Raw genomic sequence first — 19,311 nt, 5'->3', positions numbered from 1 at the left:
TGCCTGTTTTTCCAACAGTCCGTCTCCTTCCTAGGGTACCGCATTTCAACCTCAGGGGTGGCGATGGAGAGTGACCGCATTTCAGCCTTCCGTAATTGGCCGACTCCCACCATGGTAAAAGAGATGCAGCGGTTTCTAGGGTTTGCCAATATTACTGGAGGTTTACCCGGGGTTTTGGTCAGGTAGTGGCTCCCATTACCTCACTGCTGAAGGGGGGACCGGTATGTTTGCAGTGGTCAGCTGAGACGGACAGGGCTTTAGGTCATCTAAGGGCTCTGTTTACCTCGGCTCTCGTGCTGGCCCATCCGGATCCCTCTTTGACATTCATAGTGGAGGTGGATGCATCCGAGGATGGGATAGGAGCCGTACTCTCTCAGCGATCGGGTAAGCCACCGAAGCTCCGCCCCTGTGCTTTCTTCTCGAGGAAGCTCAGACCGGCGGAGCGAAACTATGATGGGGGCCCGGGAGCTGTTGGCTGTCGTCAGGGCCTTGAAGGTGTGGAGACATTGGGTTGAGGGGGCTAGACACCCTTTTCTCATCTGGACTGACCACCGCAATCTGGAGTACATCTGGGCAGCGAGGAGACTGAACCCTCGGCAAGGTGGGCCATGTTTTTCTCCCATTTTGTGTTCACCCTTTCCTACAGACCAGGATCCCAGAACGTGAAGGCAGACCCTTTGTCCCGGCTGTATGACACAAAGGAGCAGGTGTTACGTGCAGAGCCCACTCCCGTCCTGTGTCCCGCTGGGCGTCTGTATGTCCCATCTGCTGTTCGTGACGGGTTGATCTATTGGCCCACACGTCACCCTCCTCTGGTCATCCTGGGGTCGGTCGGTTGGATAGTGCGCTGTTTGAGCGGGAGGTACTGGTGGTCTACCTTGGCTAAGGACATGAGTGTTTATGTTTCCTCCTGCTCGGTGTGCACCCAGTGTAAGGCTCCTAGGCACCTGACCAGAGGGAAGCTACACCTCTTACCCGTTACACAACGACCTTGGTCACACCTGTCAGTGGATTTCCTTACCGATCTTCCCCCCTCACAGGGTAACACCACGATCCTGGCCGTTGTGGATCGGTTCTCTAAGTCCTGTCATCTCCTCCCTCTGCCTGGTCTCCCTACGGCCATACAGACTGTGGAGGCCTTGTTTACATACGAGGATACATATGAGGATATAGTGTCTGATTGAGGTCCCCAGTTCACGTCTAGGGTCTGGAAGGCGTTCATGGAATGTCTGGGGGTCTCGATCAGCCTTACTTCAGGGTTTCACCCGAGAGTAATGGGCAGGTGGAGAGAGTAAACCAGGATGTGGGCAGGTTTCTGCGGTCCTATTGCCAGGACCGGCCGGGGGAATGGGTTCGTGCCCTGGGCCGAGATGGCACAGAACTCGCTTCGCCACTCCTCCACTAAACTCTCTCCCTTCCAGTGCGTACCGGGGTACCAGCCGGTTCTGGCGTGGGCCGTGCTGCGCCAAAAAGAGAACGCAGACCGTCACCGCAGTGAGGCCCCGGGTGTTCGCACCGGGGGACCGGGCCTGGCACTCGACCCTCCACCTGCCCCTCCACCTGTCCTGCTGGAAGCTGGGTCCGCGGTTTGTGGGGCCATTTAAATTCCTGAGGAGAATGAACAAGGTTTGTTATAGGTTACAGCTCTCCCCGATTACCGTATTAACCCCTCGTTCCATTTGTCTCTCTTCAGGCCGGTGGTGGCTGGTCCACTCCATGAGTCTGAGGTGCGGGAGGTTCCTCCGCCCTCTCTGGACATTGAGGGGGCCCCGGCGTACTCTGTTCGTTCCATAGTGGATTCGAGGTGTCGGGCGAGAGGCCTTCAGTATCTCGTGGAGTGGGAGGGGTACGGTCCTTAGGAAAGGTGCTGGGTTCCGGTCAAGGACGAGTTGGACCCTTCAATGCTGCAGGAGTGCCACCGTCTTCGTCTGGATCGCCCTGCGCCTCGCCCTCCGGGTCGCCCCTGAGGCAGGTGTCGGCGTGCTGCTGGAGCCGCGCGTTAAGGGGGGGTACTGTCACGACTTCTGCCGACTTTGGTTCCTCTCCTTGTTCGGGCGGTGTTCGGCGGTCGTTCAGAGATACTACTCCATGGCTATTCTAAACATTACAATGTTCTCATAGAGGATGCAAATAAGGAAACACACAATTCTAGCCCTGTTATGGATTGTAATAATACAATACGAAATATAGCTTTTCTATCTATCTTCAAATATAACTAATTGAAACACAAAAGCACTAATTCAACATGGTGGAGATAAAAACACAGTAAACAGAAGGCACAGTATGTGTGGATGGATGGTGTGGTGTGTGTTGTTTAGGGTGTTTGGGAAAGTGTGGTGTTGAGTGAGAAAGGAAATGGTTGTACATCCCAAAACCAATGTATTTCTGTGAGCACGGGTTGTGAGAAAGCTTTCAATGTTGTGCAGATGAGGGATATACATTTTTATAATGAATTAAACCATCTTATTTATTTATTTATTGTCCTATCATGGTGGAACAGCATTTTTTAAAAATAAAATATACATCTAATTTATTTATTTATGGTCCTATATTGATGGAATGGTCCACAACCCTATACCCTTGGCACCCACCTGAACAACCCAGATACTAAGGAGACGTCCCTATCTGTTTTAAGGGCCTGTTGTAAGCGGCCTGTATGCAGCCAAAATGTGGTCAGAGAACTTCTAGAGCAACACCGCCCGCTCAAGATTCTGAGCCTGCTTGGCAGGGTTGGTCCGGCAAAGCCTAAGAGCATAATATACATTTGTAATATACAAATACATAAATAAAACGGAAAAGCGGTTAGTGAATATGTATTCACCCCCTTTGCTATGAAGCCCTTAAATAATATATGGTGCAACCAATTACCTTCAGAAGTCACATAATTAGTTAAATAAATCCACATGTGTGCAATCTAAGTGTCACATGACCTGTCACATGATCTCAGTATATATACACCTGTTCTGAAAGGCCCCAGAGTCTGCAACACCACTAAGCAAGGGGCAACACCAAGCAAGCAGCACCATGAAGACCAAGGAGCTCTATAAACAGGTCAGGGACCAAGTTTTGGAGAAGTACAGATCAGGGTTATAAAAAAATATCCCAAACTTTGAACATCCCATGGAGCACCATTAACTCCATGAGAAAAAAAATTGAAAGAATATGGCACCACAACAAACCTGACAAGAGAGGGCCGCCCACCAAAACTCACGGACCAGGCAAGGCGGGCATTAATCAGAGAGGCAACAAAGAGACCAAAGATAACCCTGAAGGAGCTGCAAACCTCCACAGCGGAGACTGGAGTATCTGTCCATAGGACCACTTTAATCCATACACTCCACTGAGCTGGGCCAGAAAAAAAGCAATTTCTTAAAGAAAAAAATAAGAAAACATCTTTGGTGTTTGCCAAAAGGCAGGTGGGAGACTCCCCAAACATATGGAAGAAGGTACTCTGGTCAGGTGAGGCTAAAATTGAGCTTTTTGGCCATCAAGGAAAATGTTATGTCTGGCGCAAACCCAACACCTCCATCACCCCTAGAACACCATCCTTTGCATAAATTGCCTACATTACTACAAATATTAATAGCTAATTATGGAAAATAAGATAAACAGGATTTTTTTTAAATATATGTTTTTTATGGCTTTATAGTATAATACAAATTGAGGTGAGGGCGATGGAAATGCATATGGCAGTTGATCTGCTTCTGTTCTGTGGGTGGCACTGTGTGCTCTTTTCGAAAGATGTAAAAATGCAACTTTGCATTACCGTGTAGTTTACCAATTAAATGGTCTGACGGGGATGTGGACAAACTCGGGTATAAAAATCCTGAAGGAAAGAAATTCTCACTCCAATACATTTTTATAGAAAGTTAGCAAAAATAGATAAGATCTTGCTACCATGGAAAGGAAAATACCTGTCTATTAGTGGGAATATCACCCTGATGAACTCTTTAGTCATATCACAGTTTACCTATTTATTTGTGTATGGTTTTGCCTACAATGAGTGATCTGCTTTTTAAATTATATGAACAAGCCAGACAAAATTAAAAGGGCCTATTTATATAACGAATATGAATTTGGGGGGAAAGAAATTATTATATTAAAGCATTAGACCTCTCACTAAAGGCATCAGTCATACAAAAGTTCTACTTAAATCCGAAATGGTTCTCTAGTAAATAAGAATGTCTCACCCCATGTTCAAGAATGGCCTTTTTCCCATTATTCAGATTACAAATGTTCACTTTCGGTTATTTAAAAAGGAAATGATCTCCAAAATATTATTTTTTAAACGAGCCTTAAAACGTTGGTTGCAATTTCAGTTTAATCCACCTGAAAAGACAGAACAAATAATACAACAAATAGTATTTAAACTCCAAAATACTAAATGATTCAAAAAACGATTTTTTTCTATAACATTTAAAAAAAAGGTATACCTTTTGTGAATTACATCATAAATAGTACTGGTGGAGTTATGTCACACATGCAGCTAACACAGACATATGGAAATGTCTACACTATCGAAAATTACAACCAACTAATTGCAGCATTACCACAAAAATGGAAGAGGCAAGTAGAAGTGGAAAAAAGTAAGGAACTTGCATGTCGGCCCTGTATTAAAGAACATAAATGGTTAAAGAAAAGTGTGATAAATAAAAACATATACCAATTTTATTTAAGGACCAAAAAATTGACAGTTGTGCCATATAAATAGCTAAACAGTTGGGAAGAGATTTTCAATGTACCGATTCAATGGCGCATGGTTTATGAATTGACACGCAAAACGACGCCGGATTCAGAACATAGATTATTTTCATATAAATTATTATACAAAATTCTTGCAACCAATAGAATGTTATATATATGGGGGATACAATCTTCCCAGCTCTGCAGATTTTGCTGTGAGGAGACAGAGTCATTAGATCCTTTATTTTGGCAGTCTCCATATGTAGCTCATTTTTGGTCACAGGTCCAGGAATGGCTGAAGAATTGCAACATTTACCAAGAACAAACGCTGCAGATAGCAATACTGGGTGATTTGAAAAGTCATAGTCATTCAATCAGTAATATAATTATTTTAGCAGAAATGTTCATTTACAACATGAAGAAGCTATGAGAATAGAAAGGTTCAGTACTTTTGTGAAGCATCACAGCACAGTTGAAGAATATATGGCAAATAGAAAATGGATGATGTTAAGAGATAGATGGGAGAGGTTTAATGCTTAAAAAAATATATATTCTTGTTTTCCCCCCACCTTTATTTAACCAGGTAGGCTAGTTGAGAACAAGTTCTAATTTACAACGGCGACCTGGCCAAGATAAAGCATAGCAGTGTGAACAGACAACACAGAGTTACACATGGAGTAAACAATTAACAAGTCAATAAGACTGGAGCTGAAGGATGGGACTAATAACAAGACAACCAATGTCAAATATACGGGGTCTGTAAAATGTATATAGTTTCAGAAATGTTGTGAAGTAGCACAGTTACAAATAGAATGGACATCAGAAATAGAGGAAGGACTAAAAACAAACAAAATATAGCTATTGCAAAATAGATTGTGTCTGTAAAATATGTATATTATGTATAAACTGAAGGTAGAAGCCTAAGTGTTATTGTTTATTAGTTTATTCCAATTGGGGGAAGGGTGGTAGGGTTTGTGGGAAATAATAAAGGTATATTCTAAAAAAAAAGTATATATGTATTTATGAATATATTTATGAATGTTTGCGTGTGTGTATGTATGTGTGTGGATATATATATATATTTACCCCAAAAATATTTGGGGGATTGTAAAATGCAGACAATTACATTGATGGAAGCAACAATCTGTCTGAAATTTTAAAGCTGATCCACCCTTTAAAAAACACAGAAAAAACTAAACCAAAGGGCAGTACCTCTGTAGCCCAAGACGGAGGAATTTCAACGTGACACAGGAAAAACAAAATGGCTGCTTTCCCTATGTTAGCTTAGCATCTCGTGCAAGCTAATCCTACTTTGTACACTTTCAAGCATAACATAGGATCCCCTTAAACAAGGGAACGGTTTACTAACAACTTCTTACGTTCAAACTTTTTGGCGATAATTTGAGATGTTTTAACCGGAACGTGTGGAAAACAACAAAATACACCATGGTCTCCTCATGCTAATGAAGAGGAATTATTGCTTAGTCAAGCTAATATATTCTCAAATTTCAATTGGCTTTCCCTATGTCCTCGCTTGAGAAATTAATAATGACCGAGTCTACCCGCTTCTGAAACATGAGAGACAGAAATAGCATGTTTGGCCCAACGCGTCTATTTCTCAAATTTCTATAATTAGCTGGATTGTTATCCAAGTACTAGAAATGTAATCACTAACTTGACCAACTCCTAAGACACCCTGGCCTCATCAGATACAAGACACCGGGACAACTTCTATGGGCAAACACACACAACTATAACGAGTGCGCTGAGAGTCTGGAAGAAAGTATAGGGAGTGAGTGTTTTAATAAATAAACCCGAAACACAAACAACACACCGACATGAAACAGAGTCAATAACACCTGAGGAACGAACCAAGGGGGTGACAGATATAGGGAAGATAATCAAGGAGGTGATGGAGTCCAGGTGAGTGTCATGAAGCTCTGGTGCGCTTGACGATGGTGACAGGTGTGCGGGATAATCAGCAGCCTGATGACCTAGAGGCTGTAGAGGGAGTATAGGTGACAACAACCAATAACTCCTGTCGATAACTCCCATGCTGTATCACATAATCTCGGTGTATAATACAATATGCTTTTCAGTTTTATATGAAATCAAATCAATTCCTCATGCTATCTTAGATTCTTCGCACAGGGCGTCAAAATGCCGTGTCTGACTATCGTTAAATGTGAAGACTGTTATTTTATCAAATCAATTTTCTATGCGTAATTATTATTACGTGATTAAACTAAATCATGTAAACTTTAATTAACTAGGAAGTCGGGGCACCACGGGAAAATGTCTCTATTTCCCGAATCGACTCTTCAGATATTGTCATATCTTATATTATTAGTCTTGTATTCATGTATTATTATTACCTCATCAGTCATATTCTGAATGTCGCAAACCCTTGGATATCTGCACAAACCCAAGCATAAATTATAATCAGCAAAATACAAATTAGCTGAATTATTTATTTACTAACTAACTCATCAAATCACAGAAATACATGAAACACACAATTAGTTCATACATTGAGTATTACATGATACAAAGAAAAAGTCCCTAGTGGACGAAACCGATATGGCGGCTTGGTAGACAAAGGAAAGGGGTGGAGACAGCTCAAGAGCGGGAAACTCATAGCTGATAACTACACTCATAGAAATTGCTAATACTTTACATGAACGACCACTCATTTGAAAAGAAATTGCAATTGACATATTTACGAGTGTATGTCTTGTGGTTGCCGGTCCATCTGCTGGAGAGTCGATCAACAGAAAGTCTCTGGTTGGGTTCATAATGGAACTTGTTCTCACATAGAATAGAATAGATTAGATTTTAGAATAGATTTTTCAGCGGTTTTCTGTATTCTTGTCCTAGGCTTCGTACATTTCCGGCTGCAGACTTGTAGTTCGACAGCCTAGGATTTCTTACTCCTGTAGTGAATCGACAGTCTCAGAATTGAACCATTTCCAGCTGTGTAACCAATGCTCCATGCTGTATGGTCTTGTCCTTTGGTAGAGTTGTAGTGCCAACCATTTCAACATGTTTTCAACATATTTTCTGGTCTTAGAAATTCAACCATTTGCAACCTTAGCTTACACCGTGGTTTCATGGTTTGGCGTCACAGGGGCTTTTATACTTGGGTAGAAAAGGGCCATCTCATCATGTCTGTGCCCACCTGGGCGTGGCTACTGACTGTGCATAAGTAACCATAAAACAACCAATTCTCATTTAGAAGACTAAATCACATTGAAAAGATAACAAACGTATTCTTATACTTATTCATCTTATACGACCTTCAGATGTAATCCTGACAGCTGGGAAATGTACACATTAAGAGATATAGTTGTGTCTTTCCTGTTCGTCATGAGATCACCAAATGAAGCAAACTCGACATGACTGTCCCTTAAGTGTCCACAGACCCTTCCCACATTCTCAAAAACAGAAATATTGTTTAATTCTCCAATTTTGAGGATCAGGAGTTTTGGGAAGAAGAATGTCTTAGTTCTCCATAGGCTCTCTCCCTCCATACTCTGTGGCAGAGAGAGAGTTTCTGGTATGAATTTATGACTGTTGTAAAACCTGATGTGGGAGAGAGAGTGAGAGAGGGGGGAGCCACGATATACACCCCAAAAGGGCCACGCCGTGTCATCATTATATACAGTAAACACATTATTCTAATGATCTAATTTGTCACAGTGACTCGAGGACCATGTATTACATTTTTTTGGGGGGGGGAGCTGGGTGGGTCTCGAAACCTCGCTTTGCTGTATCTAAAAATTCTGAGCAGACCACCTTTAGTGGTGGACGCCACCTAACAGTGATAATGTTGGGAGTTAAATTACTTCTATTTGACAACAGGGTTTGCCTAAGATTTTTTTTTACAACAGTGAAAGACAAATATGTACATTTTGGACAATGAGTATACCAAACATTGGGAACACCTGCCTAATATTTAATTGAATCCACCCGTTTGCCCTCAGAACAGCCTCAGTGGCAGAAGGTAGCCTCGTGATTAGAGCATTGGGCCAATAACTTAAAGGTTGCTGGATCAAATCCCCAAATCCCCACTTTTCAAGTGAAGGCATTCAGTTGTACAACTGACTAGGTATCCCTTTCCCAATTGGGGCATGGACGCTACAAGGTGTGAAAAGCATTCCACAGGGATCCTGGCCCATGTTGACTCCAATGCTTCCCACAGTTGTGTCTAGTTGGCTGGATGTCCTTTGGGTGGTGGACCATTCTTGATACACACATGACACTGTTGAGTGTAAAAAACCCAGTAGCTTTGCAGTTCTTGACACACTCAAAGCGGTGGGCGTGGCAGGTTAAAGAAGGATACCCTATTCAAAAGCACTTCAATCTTTTGTCGTTCCCATTCACCCTCTGAATGGCACACATACAGTCTAATCCTTCTTTATCCGGTCTCCTCCTTTCGTCTATACTGATTGAAGTCCCAAAAAGGGATCATAGCTTTCACCTGGTCAGTCTATGTCATGGAAAGAGCAGGTGTTCTTAAAGTTTTTTTCAGTAAAAGCACACAGATGTGTGTGTAACGACTTAGCAAAAACTTTGAACTTTGTCAAGAATGCATTCAAAAGCCTAAGTCTAAGGCACTGCATCGCAGTGCTAGCTGCATCACTATAGATCCCGATTCAATCCCAAGCTGTAGACCGGGAGACCCATGAGGTGGCGCACAATTGGCCCAGCGTCGTCCGGGTTAGGGGAGGGTTTGGCCGGCCGGGTTATCCTTGTCCCATTGTGCTCTAGCGACTCCTGTGGCGGGCCAGGCGCAATGCACGCTGACACGGTCTCCAGGTGTGCAGTGTTTCCTCCGACATATTGGTTCGGCTGTCTTCCGGGTTAAGCGAGCATTGTGTCAAGAAGTAGTGCGGCTTGGCTGGGTCGTGTTTTGGAGGACGCACGGCTCTCAAACTTTCACCGTTTCCCGAGTCTGTACGGGAATGGCAGCGATGGGACAAGACTGTAACTACCAATTGAGCAGAAAAGGGGTAAATATAAATACAATTCTGAAAAAATAATACATTCAATATATAATTCAAATTAAAATCATTCAAAAGTTTATACACACCTACTCATTCAAGGGTTTTTCTTTATTTGTACTATTTTCTATATTGCAGAATAATATTGAAGACATCAAAACTATGAAATAACATATATGGAATCATGTAGTAACCAAAAAACTGTTAAATAAATCAAAATATATTTTATATTTGAGATTCTTCAAAGTAGCCATCCTTTGCCTTGATGAAAGCTTTGTACACTCTTGGCATTCTCTCAACCAGCTTCATGTAATCACCTGGACTACCTCATCTACAATGTAGAAAAAAATATTTAAAAAATAAAGAAAAACCCTGGAATGACTAGATGGGCCCAAACATATGACTGGTACTGTATATTGGTCCATCCCTCCCAGACAAGACGAAGTAAAAACTTTTAGCCTTCTCCCTCTGTTGGGCAAGTTTACCTATTTTAAGAACTTTGATTGTTTCAATCAATCAATCAATCAAATGTATTTATAAAGCCCTTCTTACATCAGCTGATGTCACAAAGTGCTGTACAGAAACCCAGCCTAAAACCCCAAACAGAAAGCAATGCAGGTGTAGAAGCACCGTGGCTAGGAAAAACTCCCTAGGAAAGCCAGAACCTAGGAAGAAACCTAGAGAGGAACCAGGCTATGAGGGGTGGCCAGTCCTCTTCTGGCTGTGCCGTGTGGAGATTATAACAGAACATGGCCAAGATGTTAAAATGTTCATAGATGACCATCAGGGTCAATTAATAATAATCACAGTGGTTGTCGAGGGTGCAACACGTCAGCTGGGACAGGTAGCAAGTCCTGAACAAGTCAGGGTTCCATAGCTGCATGCAGAACAGCTGAAACTGGAGCAGCAGCAGGGCCAAGTGGACTGGGAACAGCAAGGCCAGGTAGTCCTGAGGCTCAGGTCCTCTGAGAGAGAGAGAAAGAAAGAAAGAGAAAAGGAGAATTATAGAGAGCATACTTAAATCCACACAGGACACCGGATAAGACAGGATAAATACTCCAGATATAACAGACTGACCCTAGCCCCCCGACACAAACTATTGCAGCATAAATACTGGAGGCTGAGACAGGAAGAGTCGGGAGACACTGTGGCCCCATCCAATGCCCAGCTACGAATACTGGAAATATAACTGTGCATTTCATACTGGTCAGATGTTCATGTTAGAATAATGGTTAAGTGGCTAAAGTTTTCTTATGGGAAAAGCTAACAGCTACTGTGCTTAAACCTTTATACGTTTGGACCCATAGTATTTACTCCCAGTCCAGCTTTAAGTTCTTACCAGTGCATTGTCACAAACCTGATCCTGCCAGACAAAGAAAACACAGTATATCAAATACCAACTCAGTATATCAAGTTATCAGTGAGCATCATCAAGAAAAGCACCAGACCTAATGATAAAACAGCAGGCAGAATTTTGAGCTAGAATTGTGCCCACAAGAAATATGCAAAAAAATGATGTATATTCACTTAAGGTCAATTAAAGTTAACATGTTAATAATGCATTAACGCACAACATTGTCACGCACTGATCTGTTTCATCTGTCTTTGTGATTTTCTCCACCCCCTCCAGGTGTCTCTTATTTTCCCTGGTTTTGACCTTTTGCCTGTCCACAACCATTCTCTTGCCTATCCCTTTTGGATTGTTAATAAACATCTTGGACTCTAACCATCTGCCTCCTGTGTCTGCATCTGGGTCTTGCCTTGTGCCCTTAGAGTTCAAACCAGACCTGGACCAGCTCTGCCACGCTGTCTCCCTGCAGGGAGCCGCCATTGGGAAGCATGAGGAGCTACTTCAGGACCTTCTGGAAGGGCTTCGTTCACTGATGGAACGCCATGACCAGGGGTTTAGCCTTCCACCTCTGAGAACCCCCAACCACTCAGAAACGTTTTCCCTGTGAGTGGTGAGTCTGTACAGCCTACCCCGGCACCCCGAGAACCCCGCTTACCACCTCTGGAGCGATAATCTGGGGATCCTGGTACCTGCCGGGGTTTTCTTTCTCAATGCCCCCTTATTTTTGAGCTACAGCCATCTTCGTTTCCTTCGGACTGATCTAAGATAGCATATATTATTACGCTAATGTCGGGAAGGGCGCTATCCTGGGCGTCGGCTGTTTGGGAGCAACAATCCACCGTTTGTCGTCATCTCAAGGACTTTATGTCAGAGGTGAGAAAGGTTTTCGATTCTCCGGTATCCAGTGCCTGGAATCCAGAGTCCCTTTTTGATACCTTCCTTCACGGACTATCCGAGGTGATAAAGTATGAGCTAGCTGCTCGAGCATTGCCTGTGGACCTCGATTCCCTCATCGACCTCACCATTAAAATTGATGAGCAGCTTAGGGAACGCAGGAGTGAGAAGAGGTCTGTCCTGGATCACACTAGTTCAGCCGCAGTTGCTCGCTCACCTTCGAAGGAATCCAGAAGTGAATCCATTGAGAATCATCAGCGACGGGTGAGTCAGATACTCCGGAACCTATGCAACTGGGCAGAGCTAGATTATCGCTTAAGGAGAGTTCACATAGGCTGAGTTCCAACAGATGTCTGTACTGTCTGTACTGTGGGACTGCAGGACATTATATAGCCACATGCCCAGTTAGGAGACCTATCTCTATAGTAGGCACAAGTACAAGTGGTGAGCCAGACTGGGAATCTTCTTAATCCCATAAACCGTACTCCCTCTTTTGTTATACTGCTGCTGGGAGACCAGTCTAAATCTCTTCGGGTGCTCATTGACTCTGGGGCAGATGAGAGTTTTATGGATGCTACTCTAGTTTCTGAATTAGGTATTCCCACTCAACTTCTCTCTGTTCCCATGGACGCTAGAGCACTGAACGGACACTCCATTGGAAGAGTTACCCACAGCACTGTGCCTGTTAATCTACAGGTTTCAGGAAATCACAGTGAGGCAATACAGCTGCTTCTCATTGAGTTTCCCCATGTTCCAGTTGTTTTGGGATTTTCTTGGATTAAGAAACACAACCCAGTTATTGATTGGACCACAAGTTCAATCCTGGGTTGGAGTCCGTTTTGCCATTCCCAATGCCTCAAAGCAGCGCAGCCTTCCCAGAGACAGCCTCCTCAGGGTTTAAGTCAAGTCCCGGATTTCTCTACCGTTCCCACAGAGTACCACGACCTCCTGGAGGTTTTCAGCAAGGCACAGACTACTTCTCTTCCCCCGCATCGTCCTTATGATTGTGCCATTGATCTCCTCCCGGGCCGGAGACCAAGGCCACGGAGGAGTACATAGAGGAGTCTCTGGTAACTGGGGCCATCTGTCCGTCTGCATCTCCTGCCGGCGCAGGGTTTTTCTTTGTGGAGAAGAAGGACAAGACCCTGCGTCAGTTCATTGACTACCGGAGTCTTAATGATATCTCGATTAAGAATTGTTACCCCCTACCACTCCTCTCCTTGGCTTTGAACCTCTCCAAGGGGCCACCATTTTTTCCAAGCTGGACCTTCGGAATGCCTACCACCTGGTTTGGATATGAGAAGGTGATCAGTGGAAGACAGCAATCAACACAGCCAGTGGACATTATGAGTACCAGGTAATGCCGTTTGGACTCACCAACGCCCCCGCTGTCTTCCAGGAAAAACGGTAAACGATGTGCTCCGGGACATGCTAAACCAGTTTGTGTTCGTATACCTTGACGACATCCTGTTTTTGTCCTGGTCTGCCCAAGAACATGTTCTGCATGTCAGACAGGTCCTTCAGCACCTCGTGGAGAACCAATTGTTCATAAAAGCCAAGAAGTGTGAGTTCCACCACTCAACCATCTCCATTCTGGGATAAGTCATTGCTGAGGGAAATGTCCAGATGGATCCTGGAAAGGTGAAAGCAGTGGTGGATTGGCCTCAACCCAAGTCCAGGATGCAGTTGCAACGTTTCCTAGGTTTTACTAACTTCTACCGCCGTTTCATTCGGGGTTACAGCACCCTGGTGGCCCCCCTCTCTGCACTAACCTCTCCCAAAGTACCATTTACATGGTCTCCAGCTGTCAACAAAGCCTTTGTGAAACTGAAGCATCGGTTCACAACAGCACCCATCCTCATCCATCCGGACCCATCAATTTGTGGTTGAGGTTGATGCTTCTGATGTTGAAGTGGAGGCCATCCTGTCCTAGCAATCTGCCCAGGACCAAAAGCTTCTTCCCTGTGCCTTCCTGTCCCATCAACTTAACTCTGCAGAAAGAAACTACAACGTGGGTACCCGAGAAATCCTGGCGGTTAGGGGGGAGGGGGGGTTGTGCCTGATGCGGTCCGGTCTAAGGTCCTGGAATGGGCTCACTCCTCCAGGCTTACCTGGTACTCATTGGAACCCTGGCTTTCCTCCGTCAACGCTTCTGGTGGCCTACCATCTGTTTGTGCCTGATGCGGTCTTGTCTAAGGTCCTGGAATGGGCTCACTCCTCCAGGCTTACCTGGTACTCATTCCTGATATCTCGGCCTTCATCGCCGCATGCATGCTATGTGCGCAAAGCCAGACTCCGCGGCAAGCTCCATCTGGCCTCCTACAGTTACTTCCTGTCCCTCAATGCCCCTGGTCCCATATTTCTCTGAATCTCGTCACTTGGCTTCTTCCGTCAGATGGCAACACCACCATTCTGACAGTTGTGGACAGATCCTCCAAGGCCGCCCAAGTTTGTTCAAGAGAATAAATTGTGCTTTGGCTGTTTAAGGCCTGGGCATCGATCGAAAGATTGTGATAACAGGAACACCTGTGACACGTGTCAGAGGAGGCATCCATCCTGCCTGCACGAAGATCGTACTAAAGAAAGGTTAAGGGATAGGAAGACCCCACAAGATAAGGGGACAAGAGCGTCAAGTGAGGCCATATCTAACAGAGTCGTAAGGGACATTAACAACACTCACACCTCCACAATGATTCCAGTATGGGTGTCAACCACAAGTGAGCCAGATCGTGAAGTTCTTGTGTATGCACTTTTTGACACCCAGAGCGACACCACTTTTATCCTTGAAGAGACAACAAAGGCTCTCAATACAAGGAAGGAGCCAGTCCAACTGAAACTCTCTACAATGGCTTCAAGGAATACCATTGTGCCCTGCCAGAAGCTGTCTGGTTTGACGGTTAGGTTACTTGGAGAAGAAAATCCCTCTGCCAACGACCTACTCGAGAGAGTTTATTCCTGCAAACAGAGATCATATTCCTACTCCAGAGACTGCAAGAGCATGGTCTCATCTTGAACACATTGCAGAGGAGATTGCTCCTCAACAGAGCTGTGATGTCAGTCTCTTAATTGGCTACAACTGCTCCCAGACTCTCCTTCCAAGAGAAATTGTGTCTGGTAAGGGAAATCAGCCTTTTGCTCAGAGAACAGATCTTGGCTGGAGCATAGTCGGCTATGGAAATCCATGTATCGACTATTGCGACCCTATTGGAGTAAGTCATCGGGTTATCGTTAGACAGGTGATGCCAAGCCTTCAATCTTCTTCCAACCTCACAAATCAAGTACACTATGTTTGTAGAACACGTGTGAAAAGAGAGGTAATCACAACACTGGACATTATCAAGACGCTTGAATCTGACTTCAACGAGAGAGCTGCAGAAGAGGACCTCATATCTCAAGAGGATATCCGGTTCCTGAAGAAAATGAAAGAGGGCATCAGACGTAAGGACAATGGACATTATGAGATGCCGCTGCCGTTTAAGGAAGAAAGACCCAATCTGCCGAACAATAAAACATGTGCAGTTCACCGACTCAAGTGCCTGGAAAGGAGGCTAAGGAGAGACAAGCAGTACTACAAGGACTACACAGCATTCATGGAAGAGACTATAGCTTGTGGAGATGCTGAGAAGGTCTCTAAAGAGGAAATTAACAAGCATCCAGCATGGTACATCCCGCACCATGGGGTTTATCACCCACAAAAGCCTGGGAAGATACGAGTCGTCTTTGACTGCTCAGCTAAGTTTCGAGAGACGTCCTTGAATGATCATCTCCTTACCGGTCCAGAGTTGACAAACACATTAATGGGGCGTCCTTTGTCATTTTCGTAAGGGTCCAGTTGCAATCATGTGTGACGTAGAGCGCATGTTCCACCAGTTTCATGTGAAAGCAGAGGACCAAGATTATCTACGGTTCCTTTGGTGGGAGAACAGAGATCTAAAGTCTCAACCCTCAGTGTATCATATGAAGGTCCACTTGTTCGGCGCAGCTTCATCTCCTGGTTGCGCCAACTATGGTCTCAAACATCTTGCTGCCGAAGGACGAGGAAGCTTCAGCGAGAAGTCTATCCAGTTCATAGAAAGGAACTTTTATGTTGATGATGTGTTGACGAGCGTATCGTCTGAAGCTGAAGCGGCCCAGCTGGTGAAAGAAGCAAGAGAGCTTTGCAGCATCGGCAAACTTCGGTTGCACAAGTTTATCTCTAACAGCAAGGAAGTTATAGCCACAATTCCCAAGGAAGAACGTGCCCAAATACCTGGATATGGCTCTGGGTGAACCACACATGGAGAGAGCGCTTGGTGTACTGTAGTGTGTCGCATCAGACGAGTTCCAGTTTAGAGTAATTGTCAAGGAACGCCCACTCACAAGAAGAGGAGTGTTGTCTACAGTAGCCTCTGTATATGATCCGCTTGGGTTTGTGGCACCCTTTGTCCTGGCGGGGAAGCAGATCTTGCAGCGGATGTGTCGTGACAAAATCGTCGAGAGTCGCCCCTCCAAGGTTACGACCATTACACGACTGGAACTTTCAGCAGCGGTGGTAGCTGTTCGAACAAGTGACATGCGCAAAAAAGGGGCTAGAGATACAAGGTCTACAGGAATACTTCTGGACAGACTCAAAGGTAGTTCTTGGCTACATCAACAATGAAGCCAGAAGATTCCACGTCTTTGTAGCTAACCGTATTCAACGCATTAAGCAAAGCACAGATCCTGAACAATGGAGATATGTGACCTCTGAAGAGAATCCTGCGGATCATGCTTCCAAAGGTCTCACATCAGAACAGCTCATGGCTTCCAACTGGTTCACAGGTCCAGACTTTCTTTGGCATGAAGAACTTCCCAAAGGACAAGTCAAGGGGGAAGAGTTCTCAGACAATGATCCAGAGCTGAAATCCCTGGTCCATGATACCCAAGCAAAGGAAGAAAGATCATTACTAGATCACCTTCATAAGTTCTCAGACTGGGCAAGAGTGGTAAAAGCTATTGCCAGGCTCAAATGACGTGTCAAGGAAGCCATAGGCTTAAAATTGAGGTCCAGTGAAGCTACAAGCATAGAAGAAAGGAGAGAGGCAGAGCTCACCATTATAAAGATGGTTCAAGAAGCAGCCTTCTCCCATGAGATTCACAACCTTAGGCACCAGAAAGACATCAAGACCAAAGATAAAGCAAGCAAGTTGCATAAATTGAGTCCATTTCTGGGTGAGCAAGGTATCCTCAGGGTGGGAGGTCGCTTGGCTCATGCAACTCTTCATTCCCATGTGAAGCATCCCGCAATCCTGCCAAGAGATAGCCACTTGTCAGTGCTGCTCGTCAAGCACTATCATGAAAGAGTACAACACCAAGGACGTGGAATGACGATCAATGAGCTGCGATCCAACGGTATATGGATCCTAGGATGCAGCAATGCAGTTTCCCCTCACATCTACAAATGTGTGAAATGCAGGAAATTCAGAAGATGTACAGAAGGGCAAAGGATGGCAGAGTTTCCGAAGGAACGCATGGAGACCGCGCCTCCCTTCACATACTGCGGGATGGACTGCTTTGGACCTTTCTATGCCATGGACGGAAGAAGAGAGTTAAAGCGTTATGGGCTCCTACTCACTTGCATGGGCTCCCGAGCAGTTCACATTGAAATGCTTGACGACTTAACCACCGACGCTTTTATCAATTCCCTGCGTTCATTCATTGCCATACGTGGTAATGTTCGTCAAATCAGATGTGATCAAGGCAGCAACTTCATTGGCGCAAGACGCGAGTTTGTGGACGCCCTGAAAGAAATGGATCAAACACGACTGAAGGAACTTGGATGCGAGTTTATCATGAACACCCCATCTTCAAGTCACATGGGTGGTGTTTGGGAAAGGCAAATCCGCACGATACGAAGTGTCTTAACATCCACTCTTGATCAGTCAGACGGAAGACTCGACACCGCTTCTCTGCGTACCTTTGTCAATGAAGTCATGGCGATTTTAAATAGTATGCCCCTAACTACGGAATATCTGAATGATCCATTAGGTCCAGAACCTCTCACGCCAAATCACATCTTAACAATGAAGTCCACAGTTATCTTACCGCCACCTGGACAGTTCATCAAGGAAGATCTTTATCTCCGCAAGAGATGGTGCAGAGTACAATTCTTAGCCAATGAATTCTGGACAAGGTGGAAGAAAGAGTACCTCCTAAATCTCCAACACAAACAGAAGTGGAGTAAAGACAGAGAAACGCAAGGATAAATGACATTGTCATTTTGCAAGATGATACTGCACCACGCAACCAGTGGAAATTGGCAAAGGTTACAGAAGTGTACCCGGGACAGGATGGCCGGGTGAGAAGATTCAAGTTACTGATCAGCGACTCAACCCTAGATGAGAGAGGTAAACGCATCACCAAACCCACCTATCTGGAGAGGCCCATCCATAAGACAGTCACCCTCCTGGAAGCCGATCAAGAAACCTGCAGACCCCTTTCACAGAAATCACTGGTGATTGGTGGGAGTGTAACTGACAGACTTACAGGTTATGTCGTTGTCTTTTGTTTGAATTGTTTACGTGTCCGCTGTGCGGGGGAAATGATAATACAAGCGGAACTACATTGCTCATACTGTTGTAACGGGGATCCTTATTGTAGCAACACACTTTTGGAGGGAAGGCAATCCTGCGCTGCGTTAGCTAAGTTTTCATGTCATCGGGTGTAGTTCATAAAGGTTGAAGAGTGTATGTTAGGATGAAGTGTGAATTCATGCCAGGAATAATAAGTGTGAAGTTTGATTTCCTCCCTTCTGTAGTAAGCAGCCAATGAGGTATTTTTTCCTTTATTCATGTGTTTAATCTGAACCCGTTATAACGCCGGTTAAACTGTTATGTATGTAAGCACTTCAGAGTTATACCAAGCTAATAAGTCACTCCTAAGATAAGGTTGTAAGAGTGTGCTTAACAGTATTTTTCATTTACTTTATAGTTCTCACGGAAGGTGATAATTCTGACTAAAACTACAGAATAAAGCCGCCAGTTAAAATCAAGGAATGGTTGTGCTCGTGGTTACATTTTCTACTCCATGTTTTACTCTGATCATTGAGATTAGCTAGCAGCAGGCAGTAGCACTACGATAAATCAGTTTGATCATTTCACTCGTCTCTTCTACTGCGTGTTTTACTCTGATCATTGCGATTTCTTCTGCCTGCTGCTAGCTACTACGATAAATCAGTTTAACATCAAGTGGAGCGAGGGTAGGAAAAAAATGTACATGCAAAAAACACTTTTACTGAAAGCACTTTCTACATATTTCCTTCTCCCTCTCCTTTTACACTTTACTTGATTTGAAAGGTAAAAAATAAGGGTTTCATGACATTTTTTTAAAATGTAACCTTTATTTAACTAGGCACGTCAGTTA

Source organism: Oncorhynchus gorbuscha, linkage group LG07 (genome assembly GCF_021184085.1).
Source record: "Oncorhynchus gorbuscha isolate QuinsamMale2020 ecotype Even-year linkage group LG07, OgorEven_v1.0, whole genome shotgun sequence".
Taxonomy (NCBI): domain Eukaryota; kingdom Metazoa; phylum Chordata; class Actinopteri; order Salmoniformes; family Salmonidae; genus Oncorhynchus; species Oncorhynchus gorbuscha.
The sequence above is the reverse complement of the archived record's forward strand: the minus strand, read 5'-3'. Positions refer to the sequence as shown.